We start from the raw sequence: 16,482 nt of genomic DNA, 5'->3' as shown, positions 1-16,482 counted from the left end.
AAATTCTAGCCTGCGCACGGATCATTTGTCGTCCGGATAAATCAGGTGATATTCATCCGAGTCTACTTTTAACACGTATTGTTTTTTATCAAAAAACAATCTATCTTTGCTGCAATATTTTTATGCTGGATAATTATTTATGACAAATGTATTGTTATACTGCGGACATGGAGCGCGTGCCAGCATAGTTTTGCAGTGGCGTTCTTCCGGGCCATGCTGCTCGACGGATACACATACAAATCGCCACCCCCGCTGTTCAGTTTACATCCGTCCACGCATGCGGCCGACTCATTGTCCGCGCCGGTTTACAAACATCACGGCCGACGTACCCGTCCGCACCGGTTTACCACACTGTGGCCGGTTCACCCGTGATTAATTTCAGCTTCATACAGTTATCATCAACTTCATGGCGGTTTATTTCCGGCCTAAACACATCAGGTGATACCCATATGAAATATATTTTATTAGCACATATTATTTTTTATCAAAGAGCAGTTTATCTTGCCTTGGTCTGCAATACTGTTTATGCAGGACAATTGTTCATTGCAAATGAGGCGCTATGTTACAGGCACGGAGCACGAGCTAGCAACGTTCTGCACTGGCGTTTCGTCTGTGTCCTACCACCCGGTGAATGAACGTGAGAAGGTCGCCGTCCCTGTGGCCCGGTTTACATCAGCTTGCCGGGACTGCGCCCGCGGTTAACTCGCCCGTCCGAGCCGGTTTATGACACCAGTGCTGGTCTTCCCCGTCCGCACCAGCTTACAATGCCGCGGCCGACTCATCTATCCGAGCTGCCTCTGATCTTGCGGTCGTCCTTGTCGTTCGTCTCTCGCGGCCTGGTCTACATCAACATACCGGGCCGCACCTGTCTGCATGAGCTGTTTATTGAGTATGAGCAAGTCACAGCTTGAGTAGCCCGGCTTTTCTTTCAACAAAATGGAGGCAAATCATCATACACTATCAACCGCAGTCTGCACTGGGTGGTTCAATGGGCAGGCGCACAAATCGCCACCACTACAGTTTGGTTAACTTCAAATCACCAGTTGGAAGGAACCATTGGCCGAGTTGCTGATACGGCTCATATGGGATCATTTACAACCCGCCACAGTCACCTCAACCTTCTATGGATTCACATCGTGCTATCAACGCCAATGATATACAAGTTATGCCGGTTTATATCACGGTCAAATATGGAGAATCTCAAGCCAACTCCTCGAGTCACCTTGAGACTTGGGGGCTACAATGATATGACTTAGCAAATGTTGCCGGTTTTCAGTGAAGTCAAGATAACCCGGTACGTTGGAGGGAAAGATAACCCGGTCCCGGATTCACATCGTGCTGTCAGAAGATTTCCGGATTAGAACGTGCTGTCAGAAGATTTCCGGATTAGAAAGTATGTGATAGTTACAAAATCCTAGCTCAATGAAGAAGTTTCGGGTCATCAGAAAAGGATTCTGGTCTACAATCCGGTACAAGGGAAATTTGTTCTCCAACAAAGCTTTGATGCTCTCAAATCCGGTTTAAGAATGTCCGGTTCAAAAAGGAATTAACTTCTCGCAAGTTCGAGTTTAAAGGCCGTCAGAAAATTTCCGGCTAAAAATGAAGATTCCGGTTTAAAATCCGGTTCAAGGGAAAGATGTCTCCCACAAAGCTTTGAAGCTCTCAATATCCGGTTCAAGATCCCGGTTCAAAGAAGAATTTATCTCTTGCAAAAGTTAAAAATTGCCGAAAAGGACCTGCTGCCATGATGCGCGGTTCAAACATGGATATCCTGCCTTACTGGCTTATCATATTATTGATCACTTGGGGGCTTGGTCGTATCCGAACCATAGCAACACCTTTTGATAGGCGTAAAGCCACAGCATCACTTGGGTACTTGTGGTCACGTCTGAACCATAGTCACACCTCTTGATGGGCGAGAGCCACCATATCACTTGGGGACTTGGTCACGTCTGAACTAGTCATACCTCTTGATCGGCCTAAGGCCACAGAATCACTTGGGGGCTTGGTCGAACCCGAACCATTGCCATGCCACTTGATCGGCATAAATGCCACGGTTTCATTTGGGGACCTAGCTGACTTGAACCATAGCTACACCTATCGGAAGCTTGGTCGTGTCCGACCATGGTAACGCCATCTGATCAGCTCAAATAAGCCTCTTTTTGCAAACGGTTTTATCATTGCCTTTGCTTCACAATTTTCTTTGATAGATATTTCTTTCTTTTTGTTGTGTTTTAAAACCGACATTTCTTAAACCGTTTCGACTGTCAATTACAAATGGACGGGACATGGTCAAATCTTAATCCGGAGACTATCTGCCGGGTTTGATTTTTGTTACCATCCTATTATGGAGTAAACCGGTGTTTATCAATCTGGCTCGGCTTTCAATTACAAGTTGTCAGTACACGATCAAGTTATAATTCGGAGACTATCAACCCGGTCTAGTTTGACTACAAGTCACCAGTATTATATATGGTTAATCCGGTGTTTATCACAAACCCGATATGGTTTTATCATAAACCGGCACAATATGGAAGGAGTTATCAGTACTCAAAATTTGGATTATTACCTTTACTACAAAAAGTTGGTAGAACCAACAATGTGATTCAATGTCATAGGTATGATATATTTCATATTTGATTATTCTTAAGTGCAACCTTGGTTATAAACCCGGGTTATATGTTGGGCATTATGACCCGTCCGGCGGTAAACTGCCAGGACACTTTAAACTTGTTGTATGCAGAAACAGGTTTGTTAAACCGACCTGGCTTTGGACTATAAGTCGCCAGTATATATATATATATATATATATATATATATATATATATATATATATATATGGATTGCGCCATTGGAATCATGCGCTTATAAATCATTGGGTTATATTATTCAAATAGCCAAGTTTGGCTGAATTTTCATTATGATATTGAATGAATAAGGTTTTCATCGGATTATATTATTTTGAATAGCCAACATGGCTGGATTTTTATGGTTATTAATAACCTGTATTATTGAGTTTTCAAAGTTGCTATAGCGCAATGTCTACTATTTTATCAAAGGATATGATTTATTCTACAATGGAAGGAATAGTCCCGAGTCGCTGCAGGCTTACAACCCGGCATTTGGGGGCTACATTATTCAAATCGAGATTACATGCAAGTCTCATGTCGCTGCAAGCATGCATCATGACACTTGGGGGCTAATGCAAAGTCATTTTTACTAGTCTTATTGAAGACCCGACTCATCATATTATAATGAGCCGGCCCTTGGGGGCTACCAATTGCTCCTGTCAACAATTCAAGGTACACAAGTTTTCGTCCATAATATTGAAGGATCCATTGCTCAGTTGGTAAAGCACAGGGCTCTTAACCTTGTGGACGTGGGTTCAAGCCCTACGATGGATGCTACATTATAAGATGTTATTTTCATTGAAGTATATATCAAAGTCCCAGCTCAATATTATCTTACTGAGCCGGCCCTTGGAGACTACACGTTGCTGTTCAAAGTTTACATTATTATATTTACAAAGTTCCTGCTCATTATTGCATAATGAACCGGTCCTTGGGGGTTACACTGATTGAAGTTGTTATAAGCAAATTACAAGTCCCAGGTTGCTGCAAGCATGACAACCCGGCACTTGGGGGCTACATATATGGATTATTCATTTTATATGATTGAGATGAACTAATCAGATTTCTTCAAGGTTGAAACACTTATTGGAGCAAGTCTTAAGTTATCACTATGTTCTCCTCTTAAGACTTGGGGGCTACAGGTATTATGCATATAAAGGAGGAACATCTTCATTTTATTAGTTTTGAGCAAATCAGGAAGATCAATTACATGACCCGGTGTCGACAACAATTATGACCCGGCGCCATCAATATTTATAAACCGGCCATTTTGGTAATATTAAATCGGCAAGTTTTACATCTTCAAACCGGCTGAATATCAGAAAAGTATTTTCAGACCCATATTTCTTAAACCGGCGGAGCTGAGTCAAAGGAGTTATTCTTCACAATATTTGTCGGTGACAAGCCAATGTCGGCAAATTGATTATGAAGCTGGTCTGTTGACCCGAAATTCCCAGAAGGAGGAAATAACAAGGACTTAAGGATGATCAGGTACTGGTTTACAAAAATTCTTAACCCGGAGCATAACCTGTCAAATTTGTTCTTGTGTTTATTTTGCAGCATAAGTTTACCATGAATAAATCCAAGCTAAACTTGGGGGCTAATGTCGGGGATATACCCCGCCGTGTAAACCGGCCGGAAGTTAACCCGGCCGGACTTGGCGGTTTATCTGAAGACCCCGCTGACACTTGGCGAGTTACTGGCGACCCGCCCTGACCTGGCGGTTTAAAAGCAACCCACCTGGTCATTATGACTCACTGGTGATCCGGCGTGCGGGATCGACGGATGGTAAGGCCCAAAGCCCAGAAGGCCGGTTCACGTTTAACGGTGGGCCGGTTTAAGAGGAAAGGCATGAGGAACATTATCTTACAAGGAGCTAAGACGTGGACTTGTATCCGGTTTGTATTAGAGATAGACTAGTCCTAATCCTAATAGGACTCCACATGTAAACCGCCCCTTCAACATATATAAGGAGGGGCAGGGATCCCCAAAAGGGGGACAAGATTAACAAGTTCCACAAGTTGGACAAGTTAGGTTTAGACAATAGCTCTTGAGATAGAGCACTCTTATAACCGTGATCATCATCATCAATATCAATGAAGCAGGATGTAGGCTTTTACCTCCACTGTGAGGGGCCGAACCTGGGTAAAACATTGCGTCTCTCGTCCCGCTCAACCCCTCTCAGGCTACCACATAGATGCGTTGGCCTCGCGACTAAGTCCTCACACTAAGGACATCTGCCGTGACAAATCCACGACACTATGAGTAGGGATTAATCGGCAAGTTAACTGGTTAATCGGATGAATTCTTGAACAGGGATCTTACCGGATAGTCCGTGGAGGGTTCCTCCACACTAGAGTAGATCCAACATAATCATGTCATTTTTGTTTCAACGAAAACCATAAAGATTCAACTGTGTAAATTAACAACCAAACCAATTTCATTTTGAGATCTTTTGTGTTAGGAACGTGTTGTTTCAACATGGATCTACAATTGTGTAACTTTCTTTACTCCCAAGTTGCCAACACACCCCACCACCGGAGGCCATATTCACGTCACGCGCCTCCCAACATAGCTGCTAGGAAGTTGGATCGCACCGCCGCAACCCTCCGCATCCGACGCCCTTGTCCGTCAGATTCGTCCCGCATCGGATCCACGCGCGAGGGGGCAAAGGAGCCCTGCCGCCGCCATCCTTGTTGGAATATCATGCTTTAGTTGCTATATCAAGTTCTAATAGTATAATTGATGCTACTTTTGTAGTTTAATTTTAAAAAATCATCAAATTTGAAAACAGTTCTTCGAATTTAAAAAAAGTTAATCAATTTGAAAAGGTTCATTTGTTTCGAAAAAATTCAACAAATTTGGAAAAAAGTTCATTGATATTTTAGACAGTTCACAAATTAAAAAATTCATCAATTTTGAAAAAAAGTTCACGAATTTGAGTAAAAGTTCATGGATTTCAAAAAAAAGCTTCATCGGTTTAAAAAAGTTCATGAATTTGAAAGGAATCCATGCATTTAGGAAAAAGGAAAAAAAGATAAAAAAACAGAATAACAGAATAAAAACGGCAGGAGAAAAAACCATGAAATGACAGAACAAATAAAAAAAGTAAAAAAGCATGTATATCACAACCGATGGGATAGCCTAGTGGTTTGCGTTCTTTCCTTTCGTACGGAGATATCATCGGATCAATCCTGTCAGCTGCACTTTTTTTGTGAGTTTAAAGAAAAGAAATACAAAAGTATATAACTTCGATCCCTGCGAGGCGGCAGGCTCCCGGTGACGAAAAGAAATACAAAAGCATAGAAGTTTCCCAAAACCGGTATGAGTTAAACGCTAAACAGGTCAGCCCACTCCGGAGCGCTCGGCGGATAACATGTGCGTAACCCCGACTATTTGATGCAGAGAACGGCAAATTAGGGTTTCCGCTGGCGTATGGCCAGAGAGGCGACCGCCCAGGGCCCAGGCCTGGGGAGGGGCCCATAATCTGCTACGCATGTAATGTATAGCCCAGCAAGCAAATAGGTAGGAAAAAAATAAGGGAGGAAACGAACAAAAGGAGGGCTAATTGCCTTTGGCTGATGAGAGAATTCCTTATTTGGCCCTTTCTTAAAATTTGTTTCCTTTTTTGGCCCAAAAAACTTCTTTCTTCTCTTTTTGACACATAAACTTTATTTTGTTCCCTATGTGACACTTTCGTCAGTTTTATGCCTTCGTCAGCCGTTTTATGCCTTCTTTCTTCTCTTTCGTCAGTTTTATGCCTTCCCAGGGGTAAAATGAAGTTTTTTGGGCCAAAAAGGGAAGCAAAATTTAAGAAAGGGCCAAATAAAGAATTCTCTCTTGGCTGATTGCTAGCGCTAGGTGAAGCCGGCCGGCCGCACGCATCAATCGCATCGCTTTATGCCTTCGTCTCTTCCTCAACCGTCGGCCGTCGCTCGGGATTCTTCGTTGGCTAGGTCTTGCGCCGCCCCCGTGCGCCCTTGCCGGCGACCTGGAGTGCCGCCGTCGCGCTGCGTTGGCCCTCACGTCCGGCCATCCGCGAGACTACGGCCATGAGTTCCTTGTCCAGCCTTTCACAAGTAATTCATCCATCCCTAGATTCAATGCAGATGATTAGGGTTCTAATGTGTAAGTTTAGGACTTCGGGGCCATGACGTTTGAGTTTGTCTTAGGGCATTCCAAAACATAGAACCGACCCTGATTGAGCCTTTCCAAGTTGCAATGAATAACCAAATAAGTATATCATACTCATAGAATTTATTCAGAGTTTAACGAACCATATGATTCAGGCTTTTTAAATCAACTTAATGACACGAACCACTAAATGGACAAGAGACACTACTCATTGGTAGCTGAATTCTTGATCGGGATGGTACCAGATATTTACACGAGACCCCAGTGCGTTCACCAACATTCGCAACACTGAGGATGAGCGTTTAAATCCCTGCGCACGCGAAGTCCTCCACATTTTTTGGTTACTGTGCGGTGGTCGGCCCCACTTGTCATCACCCCTGGAGGTCAATGTGGATGCCACCCGCGCCAGTCAGCCCCAGTGAGGCCACGGGCCCGCAGGTCAGCGGTTGCGGCTATAGAAGTCCTCAGTCAGATTCAGCTACAGATCTGGATCAAACAATTTTCATACCAGGCCCCCTTTATTTTTGGTTTCACTTGACAAGTCCCTGTTTTGGTAGAAAACACCCTAGTTTTAAAATGGCAACAACTTGGTCATTTCAAATCCAAATTTAACAAATTAAATATATATTCCTATCAAGAAAGTGTGTTCTATCCATTTATAGATTTTTCCCATTGTTTTGGTTAATTGAAATTGGTGCAATTAAAATATATTTTAATTACTCCTTAAAGCTTGCAAAAATCATAACTTAATATCTATAAATTCAAATAATATATTTTCCACTGTTTTACTTGTAACTAATGCAACGTCACACTAATGTTGCAATATATTTTTGAATATTACCACAAATAGTTATTCTGTTGAAATACCTAGTCTCTATTACAACAAGATGGTTGCCTCGCGCAAAGAAATTTGTTTGTCGCAATATAGCTACCATATTGCAACGCCGATACAGTTTGTTGCAATAGATAGCCACTTTTTGCAACAATATTTGTAACTAATGCAACGTCACGCCGATGTTGCAATATCTTTTCAAATATTGCCACGAATAGTTATTTTGTTGAAATACCTAGTCTCTATTACAACAAAATGACTGCCCCCACGCAATGGAATTTGTTTCTCGCAATACCGCTACCATATTGCAACATCGATACAGTTTGTTGCAATATGAGGCATGTATTGCAACAAAGTTAGTATTTATCGCGACGAAACTAAGTTATGGCAATATGTGCAGCCTATTACCACAAGCGGAGAATTTGTGGTAATATTGCGTTTTATTGCAACAAAACATAGTTGTAGTAATAAATTTCATTGCAATAGACCGGAATCCTTGTAGTGCTAGGGTTTCGTCCGCGAATTTGAGGAGGGGTGCACATATTTATACCTAGGAGGTAGGAGTGTCCAAATGGAGTGTAGTTTTCGACCACGCGATCGTGAACCGACGGCGGAGGACATGGGAGTGGTTTGGAAGGGTTATTGGGCCGTTTTGGAGGGGTGTTGGGCTGCAACACACACGAGGCCTTTGCGGTTCCCCGGTTAACCGTTGGAGTATTAAACGGACTCCAAATGACATGAAATTTGACAGGGGTTCTACCGGTGGTGTACCAAGGCCGCTTGGCAAATCTCGGTCCATTCTGAGAATGTTAAACACCCGCTCACGAAAAGAGACAAAAGGGGGACGCCGGAGGACGTAGGAGTGTCGGATTACAAAATGGACAACGGGGAAAATGCTCAGATGCATGGGACGAACACGTATGCAAATGAGATGCACATGATGGCATGATATGAAATGCATGACATGAACAAAATGCAAAACAAAGACAAAAACCCAACCACGAAGGGATTCTCATATCGCATCTTCGGGAAAGGCAAGAGTCGGAGTTATAGATATGGAAAGTTGTATCCGGGGCGTTACAACACTCCACCACTACGAGAGGATCTTGTCCCGAGATCTAGGATGACACCGGAGGGAAATGGAAGAGGCAGATAAGAGGTAAACTAAGTTGCTTCTTTGACAAACGAGTGAAACCAAAGAACCTTGAAAGGTTAAACCATTTCGAGAAAGAATACAACAGAGATGAACGGAGTTGACAATCTCCGTCAGAAAAGATGAACAAGGAAGAACCAATTCGGGCAGCACTCCGGTTGAAAAGTGATACGAAACTTGATAAGATGAAAAGAACTTGAGAAGAGGGCACAACACTCCGGTTAGATGGATAAGCATGAAAAGAACACAATCCTGACAATTCGAGATGATGAGTGAAGAGAGCAACATCACAATGCCTCCAGAAGAGAGAATAGAAGATAGATCATTGTAAAGAAAGAATGGAGAAGAAAATGCCCACTTTTGCCACAAAAGAGCTTGAAAAGGCATCCTTAGGAGAAGGGTCGAACAGAGTTGTTGGAAAAACCAACAACAAAAAGAGTAATCTTGTTGTGGGCTTGTGAAAAAACATCTCGAAAACTTTGAGGTGAAAATTCTGCCACTAACGGAAACAATAGATTGGATTCATATGAACAAGGAGATGAGAAGCTTATTTCACTAGGAGGATAAATGAAGAACTTGGATCATTTATAAGCACCATAGCTAGCAACAATCCTTAGGAAATGCTTTAGGTGAAATATAATCCAAGATAATTCTAATGAAGGGATTGATGGGTTGAAAAGATGTCTTGAATGAACTGAAAATGATGGATTTAAGATATGTCATTTCGGCCAACTTGTGAATCATGAAACATGAAGGGAGCCGTCAAAATGACATAGCACCACCTCAAAAGATAAGGTATAATGAAATTCACTTCGGAATGCAAGATGAAGAATACTTGAGCTCCTTTGAAAAAGAATCTCGACGAACACTTCGAGAAGGAATTAAATCCTTGATGAGCCATCATGTAGAGCCTCCCTAAAGAACTCCGGTAATAAAAGAATGATCAAACGAAAGGAAAGTTGAAAGAACTCCGGTAATAAAAGGATGATGAAAAGAAAGAGAAGTTGAGAACACAAGGTGAAGCCTTGCGATGATTAGATGGAGCTTCACGATGATATAACCGAGAAAACATGGAACTCCGGAAAAGAAAAGATGGAACACTAGAAACCAAGAATTTGATGAACCTCCGGAATAAGGAATTGAATTCACTTGATGAAACAAGAATAAGAATTACATTATGCTTATCCTTCACCAACTAAATTGATGACGAGCAAACGGATTTGGCATACTACTTATTCTCGTAGAAAGGATTAAGATAGATATAGCGTCAACTTGAGAAAGTCTTCAACGAATCATCGGTAGGATTTGAAAGAACGAAAGAGTTGATACGATAATGAAGGAAGAGAAATCTTGAACCAAACCACCATAAGAATAGAAAATGAACGAAGAAAAGATAAGGAAACACCCGGGGAGAATTAGAGAACGAATGCCGATACTTGAGGGAAATTAGATACAAGAGAATGAAGAGATCACAATTGATTAGAGAATATTTGATCGATGCACCAGTAAAATTTGGAGAATGAGAGCTGAAAGTTGAGAATGAATAATTTTGAAATGATGGGCTCCGGAGAATCAAACTGAAAAGACTCCTGAATTGCTCTGGATGGGAGAAAAGAATTCTCACAATCAAAAACAATTATGAGAGGATGGCATCAAGGTTGAACCCCACATCTCTAAGAGAACGGATAAGATTTGGAGGAGACACTCTTCTTCGGTCTTCAGAATCCGAGAATGACAGCGAGAAACACCAACATGAATTGTTGAGATACTCCAAGATGAAGAATAGAAAGGTTGAGCCAACGACGAAAAGAATTGGACAGATCATGGAGAAATACAAATGACTGATGATAATTCATTCTTACGTCAAGCTTGGAAAAGAATTTGAGAGTAACTCCGGGGAGATTAGAAGAGTGAGGTAAGATCCAGGGAAAAGACCTGTGGGTTAGGGCCCACTCAAAAGAAACACCATTGAACGATTGCTTGAAAGATATTGCACCGGTTGAATTAAATGGCTTGAATGAGATAGCATCCTGAAAAGAACTTGAGCGAATTGAGAATGAAAAACTTGAATCTTCTGAGATATCTTCAGGACTCCGGAGGAATTGAATAGCAATCGGGGAATGATTATGAGATGCACCAGCATGAGAAAGCATTGGACAATTGAAAGGACTATGCTCAAAACCAAGTATTGAATTGAATCCATCGGAAAATAAAATAAAGAAGATTGATGGACTAGTAGAACATCTTCATGAGAAACACCGGGTAAGAACATTGATTGAAAAGAATGACGAGACTTCACATCAATAAGATGGATACTTGATTAAGAAAACCAAGTCCTTGAAGAAAAAGGGGAGGATGGGTGGGAAAACAAAGGCCACTTGGGGGAAGATGAAACGAACAACGTTGGGAAAACCGAGAGGTGATCTTGCAGATGTTGAAATGATCGGATCCACTTGAAGAGGAACACGCCGGTTGAAAAGAATTGACATGACAACCTCGATGATCAGGAAGGATTAGTATTCACATAGAAATGTGAGAACACCACTTAGGAAAGGTATGGAATCAACACTTGACTTCGAAGAAACTCGAATACCACAAATGAAAACAAAAACAAAGGATTGGCTCGCAAAATAATCCGGAAACAAACATATGATAGATCCCATATCTTATCATGTGTCAGTTGGAAAGATTATTCTAGGAGCTACTTGAATTCCCACTTATAAACTCCCGAAACTTTCTGGTTATGCAATCAGGTGTTGGGGATACAGGGGAAGCATAATATCTCACCCAAAACTAGCAAATCCTACATCCAGCTGTATCCATCCTTCAACACATAACCAAGAAACCTTCGGAAATCATGTACCTCAACCTTTGAAAAGCATCCGTTATTCGAGTTATGGCAATACTCCCGAACTCCCGCCCCAGTACTGGGTGGCGTCAAGGTTATCTCACCAACAACTGCATAAAAGAGATTTTCGATGTCAGCGAACTGAGGTATTCCAGAACTGCAACGATAAAATTGTGACGACAACACCTCGGAGCTCAACTCCCCGGGACACTGCCACAACCCCTAAATGTCAGGAGGCACCAAGAACAATGTTCTCGTCACAAAACCATCGGAACGATTCCAAGATACCCGCGTGATCCTAATTTCTTTCATGAAATTTGAGGAGAGAAGAGTCAACACTCTATGTCAGGAGGCCTCACCAGAGCGACGAAGGGACCGAGGAGTAAAAAGAATCCCACTCTCCGATATATATAATCCTAAGACGCAAAACATTTTGTTCTAGAATCAACAACGTCAACGATTCGAACAAGCAGGGGGCTCCTAAGTCGGGGAAGGCTCTGATTACCAACTTGTAACACCCAAAATGCGGCTATAACTCCCACGTGTTGGGGCATGACTTAGAGGCATAGCCGCATGGTAGGTCTGTCACAAGAGGGGTAATCTTTACACATCCCATGTACTGAATAAGAAAGGGATAAAGAGTTGGCTTACAATCGCCATCCCCGACCGCCCCAACTGGGCTCCACTACTGATCAACTAGAAACGAAACCACACAACGAACATGATATTCATCGAGCTCGCACTTGAGCTCAGTTTCATCGAGTGCACTGGTATCATCGGCACCTGCAACTATTTGGAAGTATCTGTGAGTCACGGGGACTCAACAATCTCACACCCGCGAGATCAAGACTATTTAAGCTTATGGGTAGGATAGAGTAATGAGGTGGAGCTGCACAAAGCACTAAGCATATATGGTGGCTAACATACGCAAATAAGAGCGAGAAGAGAAGCAGCGCAATGGTCAAGAAGCTAATAGTGATCAAGAAGTGATCCTGAAGCTACTTACGTTCAAGCATAACACGAGACCGTGTTCTCTTCCCGGACTCCGCCGAAAAGAGACCATCACGACTACACACGCGGTTAATTCATTTTAATTAAGTTAAGTTTCAAGTTTTCTACAACCAGATATTAACAAATTCCCATCTTCCCATAACCGCGGGCACGGCTTTCGAAAGTTCAAAAACCTGCAGGGGTGTCCCAACTTAGCCCATCACAAGGTCTCATGGTCAACGAAGGATATTCCTTCTCCCAGGAAGACCCAATCAGACTCGGAATCCCGGTTACAAGATATTTCGACAATGGTAAAACAAGACCAGAAAGACCGCCCGGATGTGCTGGCAAATCCCGATAGGAGCTGCACATATCTTGTTCTCAGGGCACACCGGATAAGCTAAGCGTACATGAACCAACATAAACCAAGTTGCCAAGGGACGTTCCCGCATGGTGCTCTGGTTCGGACCAACACTTAGAGAAGCACTAGCCGGGGGGGGGGGGGGGTTTAAAATAAGATGACCCTCGGGCTCGCAAAAACCCAAGGGAAGGTTATAGGTTGTTAGGCAAATGTAAAACCAAGGTTGGGCCTTGATGGAGGAGTTTTATTCAAAGTGAACTATCAAGGGGTTCCCATAACACCCAACCGCGTAAGGAACGCAAAATCAAGGAACATAACACCGATATGACGGAAACTAGGGCGGCAAGAGTGGAACAAAACACCAGGCATAAGGCCGAGCCTTCCACCCTTTACCAAACATATAGATGCATTAATTAAATAAGAGACATTGTGATATCCCAACAAAAATATCCATGTTCCAACAAGGAACAAACTTCATCTTCACCTGCAACTAGCAACACTATAAGAGGGGCTGAGCAAAGCGGTAACATAGCCAAACAACGATTTGCTAGGAAAGGTGGGTTAGAGGCTTCACATGGCAATATGGGAGGCATGATATAGCAAGTGGTAGGTAAACGCGACATAGCAAAAGAGCGAGCAACTAGCAAGCAAAGATAGAAGTGATTTCGAGGGTATGGTCATCTTTCCTGCAAAGTTCTCAGAGTTGACGAAAGCTTGATCCTCGTAGTGTACTCAACAGGCTCCTCGATAACGTACTCGTCTCCCAGCTCTACCCAAGGCAAGAACACAAGCAAAGGAACCAACAATCAATCACGGTGCAATGCGCAAGCAACATGATGCAAAAATATGGCATGATATGCGAGATGTGATATGCAATGCATAAGCATGCTCCAGAAGGAAAAGATTTATCAAGGCATCAACTTGGCAAACCAAGTGTGCCACTGGAAAGATGAGATGATTTCGGTCGAAATCGATAAAAAGATCACCGGAAACGGATGCACGGTTTGCAAAAGGCAAGCAAAACAATAATGGCACAATTCTGCGATTAACTGCACGATGCCATCTAGAATGCAACAATAAACTAAGCTACTGTACTCCAACAAAGAAGCAAAGCATAAGACAGTGATCTACTTAAGATGCTTGACAAAACATGAACACTGAGCTACGGCTAAATCACACCAGAGCAGGTTCAAACAAGCATGGAAAAAGTGCAAAAGATATCAGCTTCACAGACTTTGTGAAAATACTAACATGCCAGGAATAACATGAGGAAGCCATGTTTAGAGCAAGAAAACAACAAGCTACGGGAACTTATCATAGGAATGCTAGGCATGGCATGAATCTACTAAATGCATAGAACAAAAGTCCCTTAGTGGCCATGAGCCAAAAAGGCATAGAAGATATGATGGCACTCATGTAAACATAGCAAGTTTCATTAACAGATTCAGACTTAGCAGAAAACTGAGCATGTCATAAACATCATTATGAAGGCATCTTTGCGAGCTCAAATCACTCATCAAAAGACCTTGCTTGACAAGAAAAGCATGGCAACAGGAAGAAGACATTTTTATGAAGCTAACCAAGGCAAGAGCAAGTTCATAGAATGCATGGATCAACTACAACAACCAAGGCAAAATTGATTAACAGGTAAACAATCTGCCAGGAACATTTTATAGCAAAAGTAGAGCAAGATTTAGACATGCTAGGCACTCCATAATTGCAAACAGGGGCATGGATGGATAGAGCATAACCATATGTCCAAATCATCCTTACTGAAGCAACTCAAAACAAGCATGGATCTCACTTTAGAATAATGGTTACATGGCATAAAAATAACAGCAGGAAAAGGACTTACTAAAATCCTAAGTCCCTGAAATCAGCAATAACACGAAGGCTACTTTGCATGCTTGTGCTAGTCACCACATTGATCACAAAAATACATGGAAAGCACCCCTGTAAATATAGCATGGCATAGATAAAAACACATGTAGATCTCATGCCCATATGATGCACACAACAAATGTGACAAAAAAGACAAATCCTCATAATCTGCTAAGTAACAGGAGGTAACATTTTATAGCACTCTTGCATCAATTATTTGGGCATCAAGATGGACTCAAACAAGCATATCACAATGGTACAAATTGTAGAGCACATCATGATGAACATTCTGATATATCATGCGCATGAAACGGAGCTACGGTCACAGAGTTATGATGCAATGAACAGGGGCATAATATGTTGCAGAAATAAAAGACTTAGAGAAAAACCGACCTCTGAAATCCCAGATCTAGGGTTTCGGGGCGCGTGGTTCGAGGCTCACCGGGATCTTCGCCGGAGTTGGGGAAGAAGGGGGCCGAAGCGGAGGAGATGGCCGGACCCGGTCGGAGAGGAGGCCAGAGAGGGACTCGGCATCTGGCGCTCCTCGGGTGAAGCAGCGGCGCGACACGCGGTGACGACCGACGAAGCGGGGCGGCGGGCGGCGAGGCGCGTGGAGGAGGCGGCGTGGCGGAGCAGCGGAGACGGCGGCCGGCGCGGCGGAGGACGAAGCGACGCGGGCACTCGGGCGCGGTTGGCGGCGGCGGGCGGCGACCCGGCCAGGAGGGCCCCGCCTGGGCCCCGGCGGGCCGACGCGGGCGGCGGCGCGGGGAAGTGGGCGCGCGCGTCTCGGTGAATTGAGAGGTGACACGTGGCAGCGGCGAGGGCGTTGGACACGTCTGGCCGGTGGGGAGATATGTCCGGCGGCGCGAGGAGAGGGAGAGCTAGGGTTTCGTCCGCGAATTTGAGGAGGGGTGCACATATTTATACCTAGAAGGAGGTAGGAGTGTCCAAATGGAGTGTAGTTTTCGACCACGCGATCGTGATCCAACGGCGGAGGACATGGGAGTGGTTTGGGGGTGTCGGGCTGCAACACACACGAGGCCTTTGCGGTTCCCCGGTTAACCATTGGAGTATCAAACAGACTCCAAATGACACGAAATTTGACAGACGGTCTATCGGTGGTGTACCAAGGCCGCTTGGAAAATATCGGTCCTTTCCAAGAATGTTTAACACCCGCTCACGAAAAGAGACAAGAGCGGGACGCCGGAGGACGTAGGAGTGTCGGATTGCAAAATGGACAACGGGGAAAATGCTCGGATGCATGGGACGAACACGTATGCAAATGAGATGCACATGATGACATGAAAAAAATGCAAAACAAAGACAAAAACACAACCACGAAGGGAATCTCATATCGCATCTCCGGAAAAGGAAGGAGTCGGAGTTACAAATACGGAAATTTGTATCCGGGGCGTTACATCCGGAGAACGGCGTTTTAGTCATCTTGCCCATGAGGCATGGTTCGCAAGTACCAAGTGATTCATAACCAAGTGATTCCAAAAGTCCATCAGAATGGAGTTTCTTCATGCGCTTTACACCAATATGACCTAAATGGCAGTGCCACAAATAAGTTGCACTATCATTATCAACTCTGCATCTTTTGGCTTCACTACTATCGAGATTCATCAAAAATAGACCACTCCTCAAGGGTGC

This window comes from Triticum urartu, chromosome 3A (genome assembly GCF_056163025.1).
Source record: "Triticum urartu cultivar PI428250 chromosome 3A, HENAU_Tu73, whole genome shotgun sequence".
In the NCBI taxonomy this organism is placed as follows: Eukaryota; Viridiplantae; Streptophyta; class Magnoliopsida; order Poales; family Poaceae; genus Triticum; species Triticum urartu.
The sequence above is the reverse complement of the archived record's forward strand: the minus strand, read 5'-3'. Positions refer to the sequence as shown.